We start from the raw sequence: 18,046 nt of genomic DNA, 5'->3' as shown, positions 1-18,046 counted from the left end.
AATCTATCAGTTGATAGGCTGTGATTATAAGTAATAAATTTGTTTTTATTAATAAAAGGATATACATAAAGGACAAAGAACCATGTTAATCCAATTATATTCCCATTTTCCATTATAAAACACTAAAATTGGGTAAATTCATTCATAAGTACCCATTAGGAGGCTATGATATATCTGGTAGCATTTAAACACCTGATTCCAGAGTAGTATATGAAATTGAATAAAAATCCCTTCTTTTCTTAAACTGAAGTTCTAGCATAATGTTTTAGGAAAGGAGATAAAATTAAAGGAATGATAAGAAAACTGGTTTCAAAAGAATTGTTAAGGTTAAAAGTATGAGTTTTAAAATACTATTCCAACATCATAAAAGATGGTAATATTAATAACAGTATTGAGTACTTACCATGGGACATGAATTGTTCATTAACTGAAGAGATTGATTAAATGCTATCAATTGTGATTTGGGTATTTTTATTACTTGCAGTTTACGGATGAGAAAACTGAGAGAGTCTTAGTAATTGACCCACACACAAAGCTACAGAATGATAAAACTGGGATATGAGTCATGAGACTGAATTCCAAGTCTGTGTCCTCACCACTTGACTATGCTTCCCTTCTATAAACCTAAAGTATAAGACTAAGTATGTAAAGTAGACTCAATGTTTCATCTGTGATGTTAGATCTCAGTTTTCAATATTAACAGGAAAACTCATCTCAAAAATTATATAGCAGCTGAGGTCATGAATAACTAGAAAAAGAGCTCCTCCCTTCTACCTTTGAGTGTAAAGGAATTGTTCCAACCAGCGGCATCATTTTGTGGAGTCGAATAAGATAACAAGGAGCACAAACTCACTAAAAAACCCAGCTTCCAATGCAATAGTATGACTGTATTTTCCATTGCCATTCTATTTATAATATAAATATCAGTTGAAATTGTGATCTGTAATGTAAATTTATACCTTGATTACCTTTCATATGAGGTTGTTTTGTGATCTTTATTATGTTCTTTTTGCTATCTGCTTGCAGAAGGAAGTAAGGAGAAAGTTGCAGAATGATTCTGACTCATGTAGTCAATAGTTTTTACTGGACATTTTGCTGTTAACCTATTCAAGTATTATCTAAAATTAAATAGCCTTCCATTCTTCTTCATGGGAAACCTAAACATTTCTAACACTCTTTTAGTCACCAGTCTAATTTCTATTACTGTTATTCTACCCCAAATAAAATTAATTGATGTGATTTAACGTTAAATCACAGTATTTTTATATGCCATATCTCTTTGATATCATGCTTTAACTCTTTTTGACTAGGTTGCCATCCAATTCCTTGTATTTTTCTTGATGTTTTCTATAATATTTTCCATTTTTTATAAGTTAGTTTTCATAAATTCTTGAATCATTGGTCTACAAAAAAAACTTTGGAAGCTGTTCTGTTAAAAAATTGTATTTGTCCTAATTCTATTTAATTTTCAAATTTTCTTCCCCTTTTTTGCTGAATAACTGAAAACAGTGGCCTCTACCATTGTTTCTTAATATATCCAGCCATGCCACACCATATGGTTTCCCACAGTTCTACTCAAGTGATGATGGACTCCTAGAGATAACTGTGGTCTGCTAACTGACACATTCTTGACGTTAGCTAAAATTGTTGAACACTACTTTCTTCCTTTTGCTTCCTAAATACTGATTTCATTTAATTCTCTCTACTTCTCATACCTGTGATAACTTCTAAGAGTATTCTTTCACAGATGTCTTTGCTGTTTCTCCTGCTAATTGCTTCTTAAGTATAAATTCATGTTCTGTTTGAATATTAACCTTTCTGTTTTTGCTTAACATTTTTCTTTTGTAATTATCATCTAACTTCAGTTTCAACTATCACCCAGTTTTTCCAACCATCACTTTTTTAAAAATAGACCATTTCAGATGTTTATTTGATATTGGAAATGTGCTCAACTATCCTAAAGTATTTGTCTTCATTATAAAGTCATTCATTAAGGATTTATACAACCCAGGGGAAAAAACTCTAGAAATATTTTTTTTGACTAAGTGCTAATTCTTCTAAATCTTGAGTAGAAGGATCATATTCTACAAAGAAATACTTGAGTTCTTTAACACGCCAATTACATTTAATGTAAATTCTGCCTCCGTGCAAACTGAATACACTTTTCTAATCAAGAATGTTTTCAAACAGCATTTTCACAGCCATCCTGAAAGTTTTAGTCTCTTGGTAAATAAACTGATCAGTCTCTGAGGCTTTGTTGTTGTTGTTGTCATGTGGTTGGTTAGTTTGTTTTTTTATTTGTTTATATTGGTTTAATCCATTTCAAATGTAGTTTACCTTTATATAGAATATTTGACAGGGAAACAATTTCCCCTGGAAACAGCAGCTCTACTCCCAGCAGTGCTTCTCAGGAAAAGGCTGGGCAGCCAGGAATGCCCTCAGCCATCCCCAACCTTAACCTAGCTTCAACTTGGAGTTCATTTCCTGCCCCATCCTCAACTCCTTATAAAAAGTCCCATCAGCTAAGACTAAAAGACTAAGGGGAGGATCCTGCCTCTTGGGGCACATGCCCCATGTCTGGGAGAAGAAATATACACCACTGGACAATGAGCACGTGCGAGAGGGAAGGAATGCCACAGGAGAGGCAGAGGCAAGTGCCCCAAGACACGGAAGGGCTGAGCCCCGAGCAGGTCCTGAAGATGTTGCTATTTCCAGGGGTTCTTAAAAAAAGAAGAAAATCATGCAACCAAAGGTAAGGAGTGAAAAGCAAAGGATTTGTCCCACTTATAAACAACATTGTAAACATACACAGTCTACATTACATTTGCCTCACACTAGTGTTTGCATGACTGTCAGCCTGTCTGTCAATATGGGAGTTGGATATCAGGAGTCTTGCCCAATTACTCCCAACCTCTACCTCCCTGCCCCACCCTGGAAAGAGACCAGAATGGGCATGATCCCCAAGCTTGGTGGGAGCCATTAGGCAAGGTTGCTCCCCTCTGTCTCCATATCCTGTATGTGTATACGTGTGTGCATGTATGTATGTGTACATATGTGCATGGAGAATCTGTGTGCAAATATGTACAAGGGGAGAAGGTCACAGAGGCTGGGGCAGGCTGGGTTGCTCAAGGCAAGGCCTACCTGGGTGGCTAGCTCAGAAGTAGATCCTCCACAAGTCTCCCAGTTCTGTGACAGTGTTGCTCTAAGGACAGAACATCTTGGTACCCAGGCTTTGCAAGCCAGCACCCCTCACAATGCATTTGTCGGCAATGGATTAACGTTAGGGGCACTGAGTATGAATCTATGAGATAGCTGCCATTCAGTCTCCCTGACCTGAGCCTTCAAGTATCAGGCAAGTTACTTTCATCTGACTTCTCAAGCTTTTCAGCAGTCTTAGCAAATTCCTTTTTGTGTAGCCTCTTGGGTTTGTCTGATAGCTTTCTTGAAGGAACTACTGGAGAATTTGAGGAGGAAGTGTCTCTTGATGTTTTCAAAGGCTGCACCAGTCTCTACCTCTCTCTGGCTTTCCATCATTCTTCTGTTCTAAATTATGCATGGACTTTCCACTCTGAGACTGATGGAATGAATATGCTTTGCTTCATTCTGGAGAGTAGCTTCTATTGCAGACCTTGGCACCAGATCTACAGTGTGGGAGATCCTTTCAGCCTATGGGTGATTATCTGAAAAAAAAAAAAAGTGGCCCTTTTATAAGGAGACATTCTCTCAAATAACAGGAAGAGGAGAAACTCTATCTTCTAAAAGCCATCTCTCAAGTCCCTGTTCTCAAGCTGTCTGCTTACACAAGGATCATGTTTTGTCCATCTATATCCTAGGCTGATTCTGTGGGGGAAGTTTTTTATAATCATATCATCCCTCAGACCACATTTCAAGTCTTTAGTAAGCCAGTCTTGGTCAGTAGCCAAGGATAACAAAGATGTGAAACATGGCAGGTTTGCTTGGCCACAGCTTTGACAAGATAATTATTCCCAGAAGTATTTTGGAGAATGCTAAAACATTGATGCTTATCAAATTCAACTGCATGCTGGATGGATTGCATTCTACTCTGTCCCTCTAGAAGACATAAGCTTCATTCTGGATTGGTTGTGCCATAGTACTTAGAGGCTCTGTCTGATGTGTATCCTGTGCTTTATAGGGCCAACTTGCCATTGCCCCTGCCAGGGAGCAGCCCCACAGAGGGGGAGGTAGAGGCATCAATTTTAGAAGTAATGCTCACTTTTAATTTCATGACATCTAAATTCAGATCTTTAACCCTAGATTCCTAACTAGTGCTTAAATATCTTAATGAATTCATTCTGCCGTCTACTATCATGGTCCAGAGGTGACCTCATTACTTCCCTTCCCAATGCTGCTTCTGCTGTTTTATTAAGTCATCATCAGCTTTTCTCTGTAATTCACTACCCAACACTTTTATTTTTGTCATCTTTCTTCTATTCATAATGCTGCTGATCTAGTGGTCCTGAAGTATGTGCCGGTAATAGAATAAAATCCTATTTATATTTACTTCTAATGTCTAATTTTCTAATTCATGACTCATATCATCGTCATACTTCCTTCTTAAGCAAAAAAGTGAAGTTGACACTTTATCAAATTCCTCATATTGAGCTTGATGCTTCAGCTCTCATTTACCAGGTCACCAAAAATCTTCCCACCTACTTACTTCAGTCATCAGATTCTATAATTATCATTCCTTAAATTATAAAGGAATTTCCTTATTTCACCAATCCCATTTATGTTATTTTCTCATATGACTATTCCTTCAGCCCTCTCATCACTCCTTATCTTTCATGGCCTACTTACCTTCGGTTTTGGCACTCATATGTCATAGTGCATACTGTGAATAAATTTACCTATCTATCTATCTATTTATCTAATCCTGAATACATTTTTCAATAGTGGAAACATGAACTTTTATTAAAATAACAAGGAATATGTTAAGAAATTGTCGTGTGTGGGATAATTGGGATTTTAAAATTACCTTAAAATGCTTCTATTTAATCTCTTCCTGAAAATTTATATTATTATAACTAAAACAGAAGCAAATTATTTTCTCAAATGTGTTAATTTTGAGACCCTGATGTGGAAGTTTCAAGGAATTAAACTTACAGATATTATTGTGTGTATCCATTATGAAATATTTCAGCATGTATTTCTATATCTTTAGTATGTTTGAGATTTCTAATAAAATTGCTGGGTTACACAACCCAAATTATGTGTGGAAAACAATGTGGCTTTCTATATTTTAGAATTAAGTTAAAGTCTGAAATGTTAGTGAATACATGCTGAGATAGAATGCACTCTGACAGAGCAAAGTGTCGTCTTGCCATGAAAATGCAATCTATCTTAAATTTCAGTAGAGATGCTATATTTATATCTTATGTAAATGAGTGGAGTATATACAGTACTTTTATTATTAAAATACTAAGTATATATCTCAAAAAGTGAAGGATATGAGTGTGTCTCAGTGGTAGAATGACTGTTTAGCATTCCTGAGAACTTGGGTCCAATCCCTAGCATCACAAAAAAAAAAAAAAAAAGGAGAAATAGGAGGATTAGAAATGTCCAGACTGGCATCTTTTCCTCCTCATTATTAGACAGTTAAACTAGTAATATCAAGCATATGACGGTTCATCCTAAATTTTATCATCATGGACAGAAATTCTCCATTTGACAGTTCCTTCTTTCGATCACTCACTTAATTTACTTTTTTATTCTTAACAAAAATAGTTTGTAACTCTGGGTTCTACTTTTAGATATATGACCAAATCATCTTGAACACATTTCTTTAGTGTGTCGCTGGACTTCCTCCCCAATATTAAATTAGATATGAGATGAGAAATATAAAGCATATGTCAATAGCCAGGCCCAGAGGCATTTCCTAATCAGGAGGCAGAGGCAGAAGGATTGCTTGAGCCCAGGAATTTAAGACCATCCTGGACACCATACTCAGACCTCCAGTCAAAGCTGGCCTTCCAGCAGTCTTTGAGACATTTAAGGTGTTGGGGGTGTGTGTGCGTGTATATATATGTGTCTGTACAGTGTGAAAGGGTTGAGAGAGAGAAGAGTGTTTTTATACAATTACAGAACGGAATACAGTGATTCTGTCATACCTATCCACAGGTTGTCATCTGAGACAAATTATCATGGCCCTGTGAGGGAGAATATCAGCCAGAGTAGGACTGGGCCAGTGCTCAAACTTGAGTTCCATATTTAATTTGCTTTCCACAAAGACCAACCAAACCTCACCAATTTTATGAAGCAGCTTCTGTTTATTGGTAGTCTGGAGGCCTTGCTAATTAGCATTTAGCTATAAGTAATGCAAGGGTTAGCTGACATTAAGTGGAATGCTTTGTGATGTCTTACTTCAGTGTGATGCTGAAAGAGAGCTTAGGGAATAATCACTGCATAGAACATACTTTCTGGAAATTAGGTTAAAACCTTTACTAGCATTTTAAAGTTAGAGTTGTGCTTTCATCTAAAGTTTAATAACAATTAAACTTGTGGGAACAAGTCATTATCAATGGACATTTTCAAAATCCTCCTATGTCATCTCTCCTCTCACTGTTCTATTCCCATTTCAGTTGCCTTTCATGTTCTCTGGGAGTCATAACACCATATCCTCAATTAAGAGTTGGGGAGTTAGGAGTAGAAAAAATAAAGTTAAGCAATTTAGAAATACATTACCCACAGTCTCTAATCTATGTAATTAAAATCACTTCTTCTTCTAGGCATTGTATTTTTGTTTTGACTTACTACCCAGATTCTAGTTTTTGTTTTCTATCCTACAGTTGTCAGACTTCCTTTCTTATTGTTTACATTAAATTTCTACATTACCATACCCAGAGCCCCTGAAATTGTAAACCTTTATGTGAGCTCAGTGCTCTTGACTTTTTGTGACAAAATGTCTAATAACAAAGGACCAACTTATCCCTGTATATCCACAGGTAAAAGCCTCCTCTTCTCTCCCTCAATAACTCAGGAAAAAACCCTGACACATTTTTCTTTATGAATAAAAAAAGATTAACAGACAACTGCCTTGGAGGCATCAACAAAGCATCAGATTTCTTTTCATATCTTCTTTTTTTGGGAAATATTCTTCATTAATGAATGTTCTTCCTATTTCAATAGTCTAAATAAAAATCATTTCCTTAATTATCCACAGGATTTTATCTTTAATGCCTACAAAAGTTAAAATGTTTTTCTAAAAAGCTTTTTTCTAAGCAGATCTGTAGCCAAGAAGGTCTTGTCCTTTTGTTTCCCCACCTGCTCGAAAGTCATAAGGCTGTATTTCATTGAAATGGTAGCATACAGAAGCATGGAAAACATATTTGTGTGTGTGTGTGTGTGTGTGTATGTGTGTGTGTGTGTGTGTGTTTATGACCACAGGAGTTAAAAGAAAACATGGGATGAGGAAGAGTGAGTTAATTTACTATGTCAAATTAACATAGCAGTTTTTGAAAGACATTATTTTCTAAAATTAATGAGCTTTCTCAAATTTTAATGCACTGAGAATAGGAAAATTTGGTGAAATAAAATTTCTCACTATAGGGAAATCATAATTTCTCACTAAATTTCTGTACAGATTTCTGAAAGGCATCATGAATATGAAAGTTTATGACACAATTTTGGAACCAAATATGAAAGGGATTATTCTTTATTTAGAGTATACATCATTAGTAATTGGCAGAAGGTAGAAGTAAGGAGTTTGAAGTAATAAAATACTATAGAAATTCCTTGACTTTAGTAGAAGTCAAGGAATATTGTTGTTTTTATCTTTTGTCCTAAATAAACAAATAAAACAAAATAAAACTTTAAGAACAGCCAGCTGATAATAAATTACTTTTGGGGAAAACATCAATGCAAATACAGAAGTAGTAACAAAATTAAATACCATTATAGCATTTAAGCATTTGATTGATACAATGAATAGGGGCATGTTTGAAAATACCTAGAAATTCAAATAGACTAGATACTAACAGTAAAAGTAATTTTTTAAATGGATGCTTCCTTATGAATTGTTATGCTAAGTTCACTGTATAAAATATCCAAGAGAGCCTCAAGGAAAATAAGTATGATATAATTCTTTTCCTTAAATGGTTGTATTTTATATGAAAGGAATAAAATATACTAAAGAACAAACAGAGAAGACTACTATGTGTCAATTGCAAAATGATTGGTATAGAAAGCATTTGAGACAATGAAGTGAATACATGATCAAATGTGCACAAAAATGAGACAAAAAGCCTGGCATTTCCTAAGTGGTCAGTGAATAACATCTAAGAAAATTGTCTTCCCTATGTCCTAGCAAGACCACTCAGGCAAAGGAAATGTGAATGCTACTTGATAGAAAAAGAATTTGATTCAAATACATTTTAGGGGAAACCACCAAATGACAGTATTCTAGGTAGTGAAAATAAGAAAACAAAGCTATTGAGAAACAATGCATATAACATGAACGTTCAGAGGTTCTTAATTAAACTTTAAGTCCTTAATTATATTTCAAGTTTATTTCAGAAACCCATCCACAATCCTAGGAAACTAAAGCCATGATTTTGTAAGAAGTATTTGGGTTTGAACTAGAATTTGCTAATGGGCATGTATATTAAGTACAATCTTAAAGCTTACTCTTGTTCTTTCATCTTAAAATTCAGAGTTCAGTTAAAAAAAATGGTAGGACTAACTGGAAATAAATGTGTACATGTCGGTAACAAAGTACAGGTCAGCAAATATCCACCTCAGGATTGGGCAGTATAGTCAGAAAGAAGACTCTAAAGTGCAGACTAATGTATCAGATTTCTATATTTCAGTTATGTAATAGGGCTAGAGAGACAGAGGCGAGAGTCAGTACAAAAAAACCAGTTAGGATATTCTTGGAATAATTAAAGTGCTGACAACTGAACAGGTTCACCTGGTTAATTTATGACTGAGAATGCTGTTGCTACTTATAACCCAACTACAGTGTTGCAGATGTCTACTACTGAGCAAAACAACACAACACACACACACACACACATTCAGTGATTCTGAGTCAAGATTTCAAAAGGGTACAATGGGGCCAAAGATGGAATGATTTAAATAGTTTCTGATGACTGAACACTTAAAGACTGGAATGGTTGGAAGTTTTTCATTCATTCTGGGGGCAGGGCTGGGCTGGGATAATCAAAAAGCTGGACTTAGCTGGGACAGGGACCAAGACAATGAGGTAGGACCTTTCTTATGTAGCTTGGGTGCTACAGGGATGGTAAAGGAGTCTATGGGGAGTCAGTAAGCATTCTGAGAGATCAAGGCAAGAGTTTTAAGACTTCTGACCCGATCTCACTTCAGATATCATGCAGTATTATTTCCTTTGCATTATAGTCATTGGTTAGCAGATGCAAGAGGTGACATAGACATCACCTGTCAATGATAACAGTGCTCAAGAACTTGAGGCGATGCTTTAAAGTTACCACATATAGATGACAACAGGGAAAAGAATGTGTATTTTTGCTGTGATGATTAATTGTGGTCATCAGATTGAATGGATTGAGAGACACCTATAAAATTGGTAAAGCACACTTCTGGTTGTATCTGTGAGAGTTTTTCCAGAGATAGTTGGCTTGTGAGTCAGTGAACTATGGGGGGAAAGAGCTGCCCCGAATGCAGGTGACACTGTCCAATAGCCTGGGACCCAGATGAGACATAAAGCAAGTTTGACTGTTCTTGAGCAGGTATGTTTTTTTGCTGCTGTCATCACCCTTGGGACTCAGTCTAGAGATACTTTAGCCTTTAAATATGCACTTGTATCAGCTAGTCCCCAGGGACCTTTCAGTTCTTCAACCTCACACTAGGTTGCATCTTTGGATCCTCTTGTTCAGACTTCCAACTCCTTGGACTGAGCAGTTACTGTCTTTCTGGGTTCTCCTACTTGCAGACCACTATTGCGGACCTGTACAGCTTCTGATGTTGTTATAAGCCAATCTAATACACCCCCTCATAATTTTACATACATTCTATTGGCTCTGTTCCTCTAGAGATCTCTGACTACTACAACTGTGAAACAGAAGCAGTGTTACCAAGTCTTTTCAATTTACTAAAAATTGCATAGTACTTATTTTTGACATTACCCATGTGATTTTGAATAGTGACAGCACTCAGGAATTTCCCAAAATATAGTGCCTTGACATTTGAGAAAACAGCAGAAGCAGGAAGGTCACTCTTACTCACCCCACCTGCTTTCTCCTTTAAAGCAAATCATAAAACCTAGGAAGAATTTTCTGACCTACCTCTGAGGTAGGTCATAAGATGCTTATTTGAGAGGTGCCCTGCCTATACCCAGAGGAAAGGGACATCCTTATAAAAAAGAAACAAGGTCAGAGAGATGAATCTGAAGAAGTCAGTCTTGCTAACTTCCTCCCAGTTTATGATCATTCAGTCATACCGTTTTCTAATCCTACTACTGTACAACTGTCCACTCTCTATTAAACCTGTTTTGATGTGCATGTTTTCCTGTGTCTTTGAGTCTTCTTTTGTAACAGCTCCTGTGTCACGTAAACCTTACATTAAGTACATTTGTGTTTTTTCCTGTTAAGCTATCTGTTGTTATAGGAGCTTCAATTATGAACTTAGTTATGGATGAGGAAACAATTTCTTTTCCTCATGCAACAGTCAAAATTAAGAGACATATAAGGAACATAGAGACATTACACTATGAAATAATAAAAACACTGCATAAACACTCAAAAATTCCATTTTTTTCATTCAAAATTATCCTTTTAAGAATTCAAGGTTTGTAAAAAAGCATTAAAAACACTAATATTTCTTACAAATGAGTGCCTGAAATTATGTCTGGATCTCTAATACAAAAACATGAAGATTAAAAATGGCACAGTTAATAATCCAGGTATTTTAAAAATCAGTGTTTGCCATCACTTTCACAATACCACCAGTCATCTAAATTGCTCCTTATACTTAGGCATTTGGTATTACAAATTGAGAACAGAGAATTTGGTTCATTCTTTAGACAGCCCATCACCATATCTTTTGTCTGGGTTTTAAAAGTGGGCATAACCTAAACCTTTTCATCTGAGACAGGTAAAGAGTTTCTATCAATGGCAATTAAGTTTGAGTAATGGAGTTTTAAAGAGACAACTTCTAGCACTGCTCTTTAGGAATCTCCTCAGTAATTGTGGTTTAGCTGCAGGTTCCATGATCCACATAGCCTCTGCTCAAACATCTCCTTATGTGTGACACAACTGTTTGAACCCCCTCTATGGTATGCATCTGTTACCAGATCTCTTTCAAACAGCATCTGCTGCCAGGAGAGGCAAGCTTTTAATATGTTGATTTATCATCTTCAGATACAGGATTTTTATTGCTTGCATTTGAATATTGTATTTAAGGTGTTTTGTGATTACAGATGTTTTACATATAAATTGCTTTATATTAGAAAAGTCTTTTTTCAATATTTTAAAGGAAACTTCACATTCATGTGTTTTACATTTTAATGTCTTCTGCATTGCTGAGCTCTTGTGAATTGCTTTCTGTCTGTAATGGCAGTCGGTATGAGCAACAGCATCTGGTGACTGTTGCTGCAAGGAGAAAATTAACTGTGGGTATGTGCTTTTTTCTTTTTCTAGAGAGCTAGAAGTTATTAATTACTAAGGGGAGGTATGAATGTTGTTTTACCCCCAAAAGGGACAGAATAGGTCACTACAAAAAATAACTTTCTACTCCATAACCTTTGGTATGCCAGAAAATGATATCAGTCAAGTTTTCACACTTTTCTCTCATTTGTTTCCTTAAGAGAAGCACTGTATGGTCTTTGAAATCATAGTGCCACCTACTGTCTGATGCTCAACTCATTCATCATGTGAAGGAAATAATGAAGATAGTGGCAATGAAGGAGGTGATCTAAGTGAACAGCATATGGATGAAAAACGTGAATTCTCACCTAAAACTTGAAAACAAGACTAATCATATTTAGAGGCAGTCAAACTAAATAACCATTATGAATTGAAATTTTTATAACAAGACTATAAGACAGTATTAAAATTCATAGTCAGACAATGTTTGTATTATCATTATTATTTTAGTTTTCCAGCATCTTCAACAATTTATACTCATTTAGATGAAAGTGAGGGATATGAGAGGTAGACTCATGAAGATATCCGTTCAGCCATCACTGTTTCTAAGCCACGGATTTGAATATCAGCAAAGTTTCATGGTTTCTGCAGTGCAGGCAGCTCTCTGGGAACTCTCACGGGGGTGGCTGCTTTCAGGCCTGACTGTTCCTCCCCTCAGAGGAGTAATGTCATTTCATTAAAACCCCAACTATCTGGGTAAACGACCAGTGAACGTATGTCTCAGGGCTCTCATAATAATAAGCTACTAGCTATTTGAAGATCTCCAATCCTCATCCATGCTGATTTCTCTCAGTGAGTAGGAGGTCAGTTGTCGTTCTGCCTCATACATAGCTTCTCTCTTAACCTTACAGCTTCCACAGAACTATCTTGCCTCCCACACATCTATAATAGGCTACTGCAGGTCACTTTGTCTCTTTCTGGGACTAGTCACAAGTTATTCCATATTCAGAGGGTTTTTATTCTTTCTTTCTGTACAGTTTATTATGTCTTTTCTCTCTGGTCTTCTGTTCCTTTTCCTCCCATTTTCATTTTACTTCATATTTGATTTCAAAAGGAGACTGAACTGAAATTCCTCACTTTTTATGTTTTTACTTCTACATTTTTAAATAGTCAATGACCTTTGCATAAAATAAGTAGTTGAAGAAAACATATTCTCAAGATTGATTATCATTTTCTGGTCAATTTCTTTGAGATGTCAAGAAACACAATAAGTACAAATAAACAATGACATTGTGAAAATATCAGCTATGCCTACTCATAATTTACCAGATATTGTTAAATTCTCCTCTATCTGCCAAAATACATGAAATCCAAGCCCTACTTTCAGAGGCTTACAGCCAAGTAGATGCTTCCTTATCCTCTAATTTTGTTTTTCATTTGTTTATTTATTTATGCTTGAGATGGAATTCAAGGACTTGTGTGTGCTAAACACATGCTGTATCACTGACCTACACTCCCAACCCTCTCTTTTCTTTAAAATCAGTTATTTTATTATTTATTTGGCTATATTATAGAAACATGATATTGATCAACTATACAATGTTCTAGTTAATATATTCTTACAACTATCATAAGATAAAAATTTAAGATTACTCAAGGGACAGAAATCCCTTTAAATATGCAATTCCTTTTTAGATAGTGAAACAAATTGTCAATCAATCAATCCCTTAATCAATAGAATAAAATTATCCAAGTTGACAAATAACTTAAAAAAATTCATGGCATAAAATAATAGTTATAAAACTAAAGGTGAATTTTGTTTTGCAATGCTGAAGATAGGACCAGGATCTCATACAATCTAAGTAATTGCGCTACCTCTGAGCTACAACAATAGCCATGAAAGGCTCTCTCTCTCTTTTTGATGGGGATAGCACTGAGGCTTGAACTCAGGGCCTCACTCTTGCTATGCAGGTGCTCTACCACTTGAGCCATGCCACCAGCCTGAAAGAATCTCAAGAGTCAAAAAAAAGCCCAGTTACAAAGGAAGCAGAATTGTGAAATCCACAAACAAGTAGGTAATGACAATGAATTATAATTTAAGAGCTAATTTTCCCACTTTATGCTGTTATGTTGTTATAGCTCACTGGTTATGGAGCAAGAGGGAAAATCAGAGGAGTACAGATGGCTGGTATTAGAGTGAGACAAGTGAGTCACTTACCTTAGGTGTAAAATTTATGGAGGCACCAAAAATTTAGCAATCAAGCAAAAAGTAACATTTTAATGCAGAGCTTAAAAATCAAAATTAATGTAAAAAGCCTATAATGAATAATATATCAAAAATGTAAATGAAAAAGGGGACCACAATGTGAGTGAATTTCTCCGAAAGGAACCCAGGCACGATGAATACCATGTGAGTCTTGGAGGAAAGGTAATAGAAATCAGGTAATGGAAACACTAGATGATCTGGAAGGGACTTCTGAAAAGTAAGTTTTGCGTTATGTTCATCCACTCACCCTCATCATAGTCCAGGTAGCTATGAATATTTTGGAGAAGTCATGCATCTATCTGTCTATCTATCTATCTATCTATCTATCTATACACATAAGTACTTTCTTGATTCCAACGGATGCCTGCTAATGTTAGAGACTTTAGGAATATGGAGAATAAATAGCCAGTGGTTTCAGAAGTCTTAAGAAAGCCAAGCTAAAACAAAAATTTTGATTCTGAGACAAAGAGGACTTCCATAGGATGTGTCTATGGGTCTAGTATTAGCCATGATAGCATCACCAGCAGAACTTCAAGCAGATGAAAGTACACTGGAAGCAAAGCAGATCTCAGTAGATGCCAGCAGGGTAGAAAGAAACACACAAATGATACCTGAGCCACTTGCATATCAGAATCAAAACCACTCAGCCAAGAGAAAGAGATGTGTGTATTTAACTCAGGTGTTACCCAAAAGAGAATGATTTTAAATTCCCAGTGGCCTATGAATGGAAATAAGAGTTCTCAAAGCTAAACTTACCTTTAGGAATCTAAAACATATCTTTCCTATTTGCCTTTAGTAACTCAAATTATGATCTTCAGCATCCCTTGTGTGCTTATTAAAAATGCAGAATCTTAGGTGCTACACCAGAGCTACAAACAGGCTGCTTTTAGCTAAATCCCTTCTGTCCTGCCAACAATTAATACTGAGTAAGTATTATCAATATCCATGGATGTAGGTAGTGTGAAAGCAGCTATGTAGTCTGGACAGAATTTCACACAAATTCATACAAGAAATAGAGGGAAACAATTAAAATTTCTCTTATTTCCTTGACAAACAAGAGGACAAACTTTATACTTTTTCTCTTCCTCTCCCGAGGAGACTCCTGAACTAATTTGTCAGGTAAGCATTCATATTTCCAAGGGTCAGAAATCCCATGACTTTGCATTGCAAAATCTAAAGGTCAAGCCTTTTTTTTTTTAATCAGTCCTATTGTGTTCTCAGGAGCCATGCTAAGGCAGAGATGTAGAGCAGGCAGCAGACTACCTCCTCAAAAATCTTTCATGATTTTACCCTTATGGTATCTTGTTGAAATTCACATTAACAGTTGAGAAGTTACCTCAGCAACTGAAGGAAATAATTTGACATTGCTCATTTGACAATACCCAAGGCTATAATTACCCATATAGGTTTAATGATTTAATCATACTCCTTGCTTGACTTCTGGGAGACTTCAGTTACATCAGTGCCACAATGATGTAGAACAGGACACGAAACATTTTGTAAAGGGTCAGACAGCAAATATTTAGGTTGCAAAGTCTCCTTTGTAACTACCCAACTCCACCTGTGGGCATGAAAGAATGGAAATCTATAATCAAAATAAGCATGACTATATTCCAATACAACTTTATTAATCATGGCAGGCTGAATATGCATTTGGTTTACAGGTGATAGTTACCACAGTCTTGTTCTAGAATGGTCTGTGGAATGGGTCTTCTAAAATTTAAGGAATAGGTTCTAAAAGTCTTTGTAATTGCTAAATTCTCTGGCAATTTTGTCATGTGGCCTTTGCAACTATGGTTATTTGTTTTTTACTTATGGACTCTTGGCAACCTGTGGGTATGGCTTTGCTCATCTTAGTCCTAGTTTATAGCATTTGAAAACACTCAAAGTTCTGTTTTGCTTATGCTGATAGTGAATGTTCTTTCTGCTGGCTTTTTATTTTTTTTAATTTTTTTTTTACATATTACAGATGGATCTGTGGCATACTTACAATCCATCCAGAAATATTTCATTGTTAATCAATGTATGCCAATTGTAGGATACTTGAAAATAAGAACTTAATAATGTTAAATAATAAAACAATGTTAGCAAAATGATCTCGGAATATATAATTTTTAAAAAATTTCTGCTTTGTTCCTCTGTCCTTTGATTGTTAAACAATTGGGCCAGGTAGATAGGAAAGATTTCTGGGGATTTGGAAAATTAAACAAGATGCCCATGGTCACATAGCAAATAAAAGTTAGATCTTGGCTCAAAGCCTCCATTTCTACTTTCTATTCTAATATACTTTTCAGCACAGTTTAATGTCTTTAATCACTAATAGCACTATATATTAACATGGCTGATAAAATCTGTACTTAAAATCCACAGTTCTCTTCCAGAAATGTCCTCAAATTCATTAGTGACCTAGATAGAACCATTGTATGTGTTGCTATTTTCTTTTATTGCACCCTGCATCAATGTGCACTTCCCTTTGACAGAAAAAAATTTTAATTGGTTTTAATAAACTATTATGGACATTTTATTTTAAACAAATGGAATAGATTATCAATTAGTAATATGTATCTTCTTTTGAGAAAGTTACATTTTTTTGATAAGATACTTACAAGTAAGCCAATTTACTTGGTAAAGTCCAAAACAAATACTAGTTTCAATCTGCTCTTACAGGTGCATTTGATCTCCCACATTTGTAACTATCAGAGAACATGTGCCCTAATTACCTGTTTTTTTCTGCGTAAATACTAGTTGTACCTGAAAGTACATATTTTTGAGATTTAAATTCCATTAGAAAGGTCACAATTTTTATCTGCTTTCTCTTTCCCTTTCCATTACTGCCTTGTGAATTGTTTTGTGTATTGTTGGAAGATCTTTAATGAAGTTAAAAGGAAGAGACTTAAATTCTTGGCATGACGGTCTTCATCCAAGAATCAGGTACCTTTCAGTCATAGTGGTAAGTATGAATAAGGAAGACCAGAAAGGAAAATTGTCTCTGTTCTTAGGCTGCCTCCTTCCCCCTTTCAAACTACTCTCTGTTCTTTTAGAAAAAAAGAACATGTCGGTACTGCAAAATGACATTATAATGCAATTCCTTTTTGTTCGGACTAGTGTGATTCTTTTGATACTTGCATATAAAAGTCTCCCAACATGTTTTTGCTATAATGAATGGAAATGTATTCTCCTCAAAACCTTTTAGCTTTCAGCTTAATGGGTGGATTCAAAAGGAAAGTGAAAAACTGCAAAGGAGTGGAAACAGTAAACACAATTGCAGATACAGTTACACAGCTAGTATGCATATGATGGACTTAGGTTGTGTCTCTGATATTATTCAAGTACTTTAACTGTGTAGACTACTGATTTTTTGTTCTTTATGTATTTTTGTCTTGTTTCAGAAAATATTTGAGAATCTAAAAGCTAAAATATGGATAATAAAATGTTGATAAAAAAAGTAAAAAGCAAAAATCAGAAATAGGAAAACATAAATAGAAATTGACAATTACTGCTGGGTTGCATTGATGAGGAGAAAACATGGGAAGGAAAGGAGTGGCTGAGAAGCAAATCCATGTATTCAAGTTTTATAGTGCACATATTTGTGATCACTGACCCTTAAGATGACTCTATATTTATTGAAAGCTAAAACAAAGAAGAGTAATATAGCTAAGATCATTTGAGCAAAGCCTATAACTTTCTTTAAGTGAATAAACCAACATTATAACACTAAAACATAAAATAAGATGGTCTCTTAATACTATAAACTGAATTGGGTCACTCTAAAATCCGTGTGTTGAAACCCTACTACCCACTGTGACCATGCTTAGAGATAGAGCCATTAAGGACATAATTAAGGTTAAAGAAGGTTATAGGAGTGGAGTTCTTATCCAACAGGATTGCTGTCCTTGTGGAAAGGGGAAGAGACACCAGGATAGATCTAGTGAGAAAGCAGCCATGTACAAGCCAGGAAAACAGGCTTCACCAGTAGTAAATTCTGCTAGCACCTTGATTTTGTCTAGCTTCAGAAATTTAACAAAATGCAGTTTTGTTATTAAAGCCATTCAGTTTGTGATGTTTTGTTACTCTGCTCTGAGCAGACTAATACCCATACAGACTATATTAAAACATGGATAAACCTTAAAAACATTATAGTACAAAAGTCTCTTAATACATTTGAAATGTTTCAAATGGACATATGTTTGTAAACAGAAAG

The 18,046-nt window shown here is 35.4% G+C and overlaps 1 pseudogene; it reads right to left on the bottom strand.

Moving 5' to 3' along the window:
* Positions 1 to 3,341: 3,341 nt before the first annotated feature.
* Positions 3,342 to 4,844, bottom strand: LOC141422693 (periphilin-1 pseudogene; annotated as a pseudogene).
* Between the last annotated feature and the right edge of the window lie 13,202 nt (positions 4,845 to 18,046).

The sequence above is a fragment of the Castor canadensis genome, chromosome 4, assembly GCF_047511655.1.
Source record: "Castor canadensis chromosome 4, mCasCan1.hap1v2, whole genome shotgun sequence".
Classification (NCBI taxonomy): domain Eukaryota; kingdom Metazoa; phylum Chordata; class Mammalia; order Rodentia; family Castoridae; genus Castor; species Castor canadensis.
This window is presented reverse-complemented; position numbering and strand designations above follow the sequence as displayed.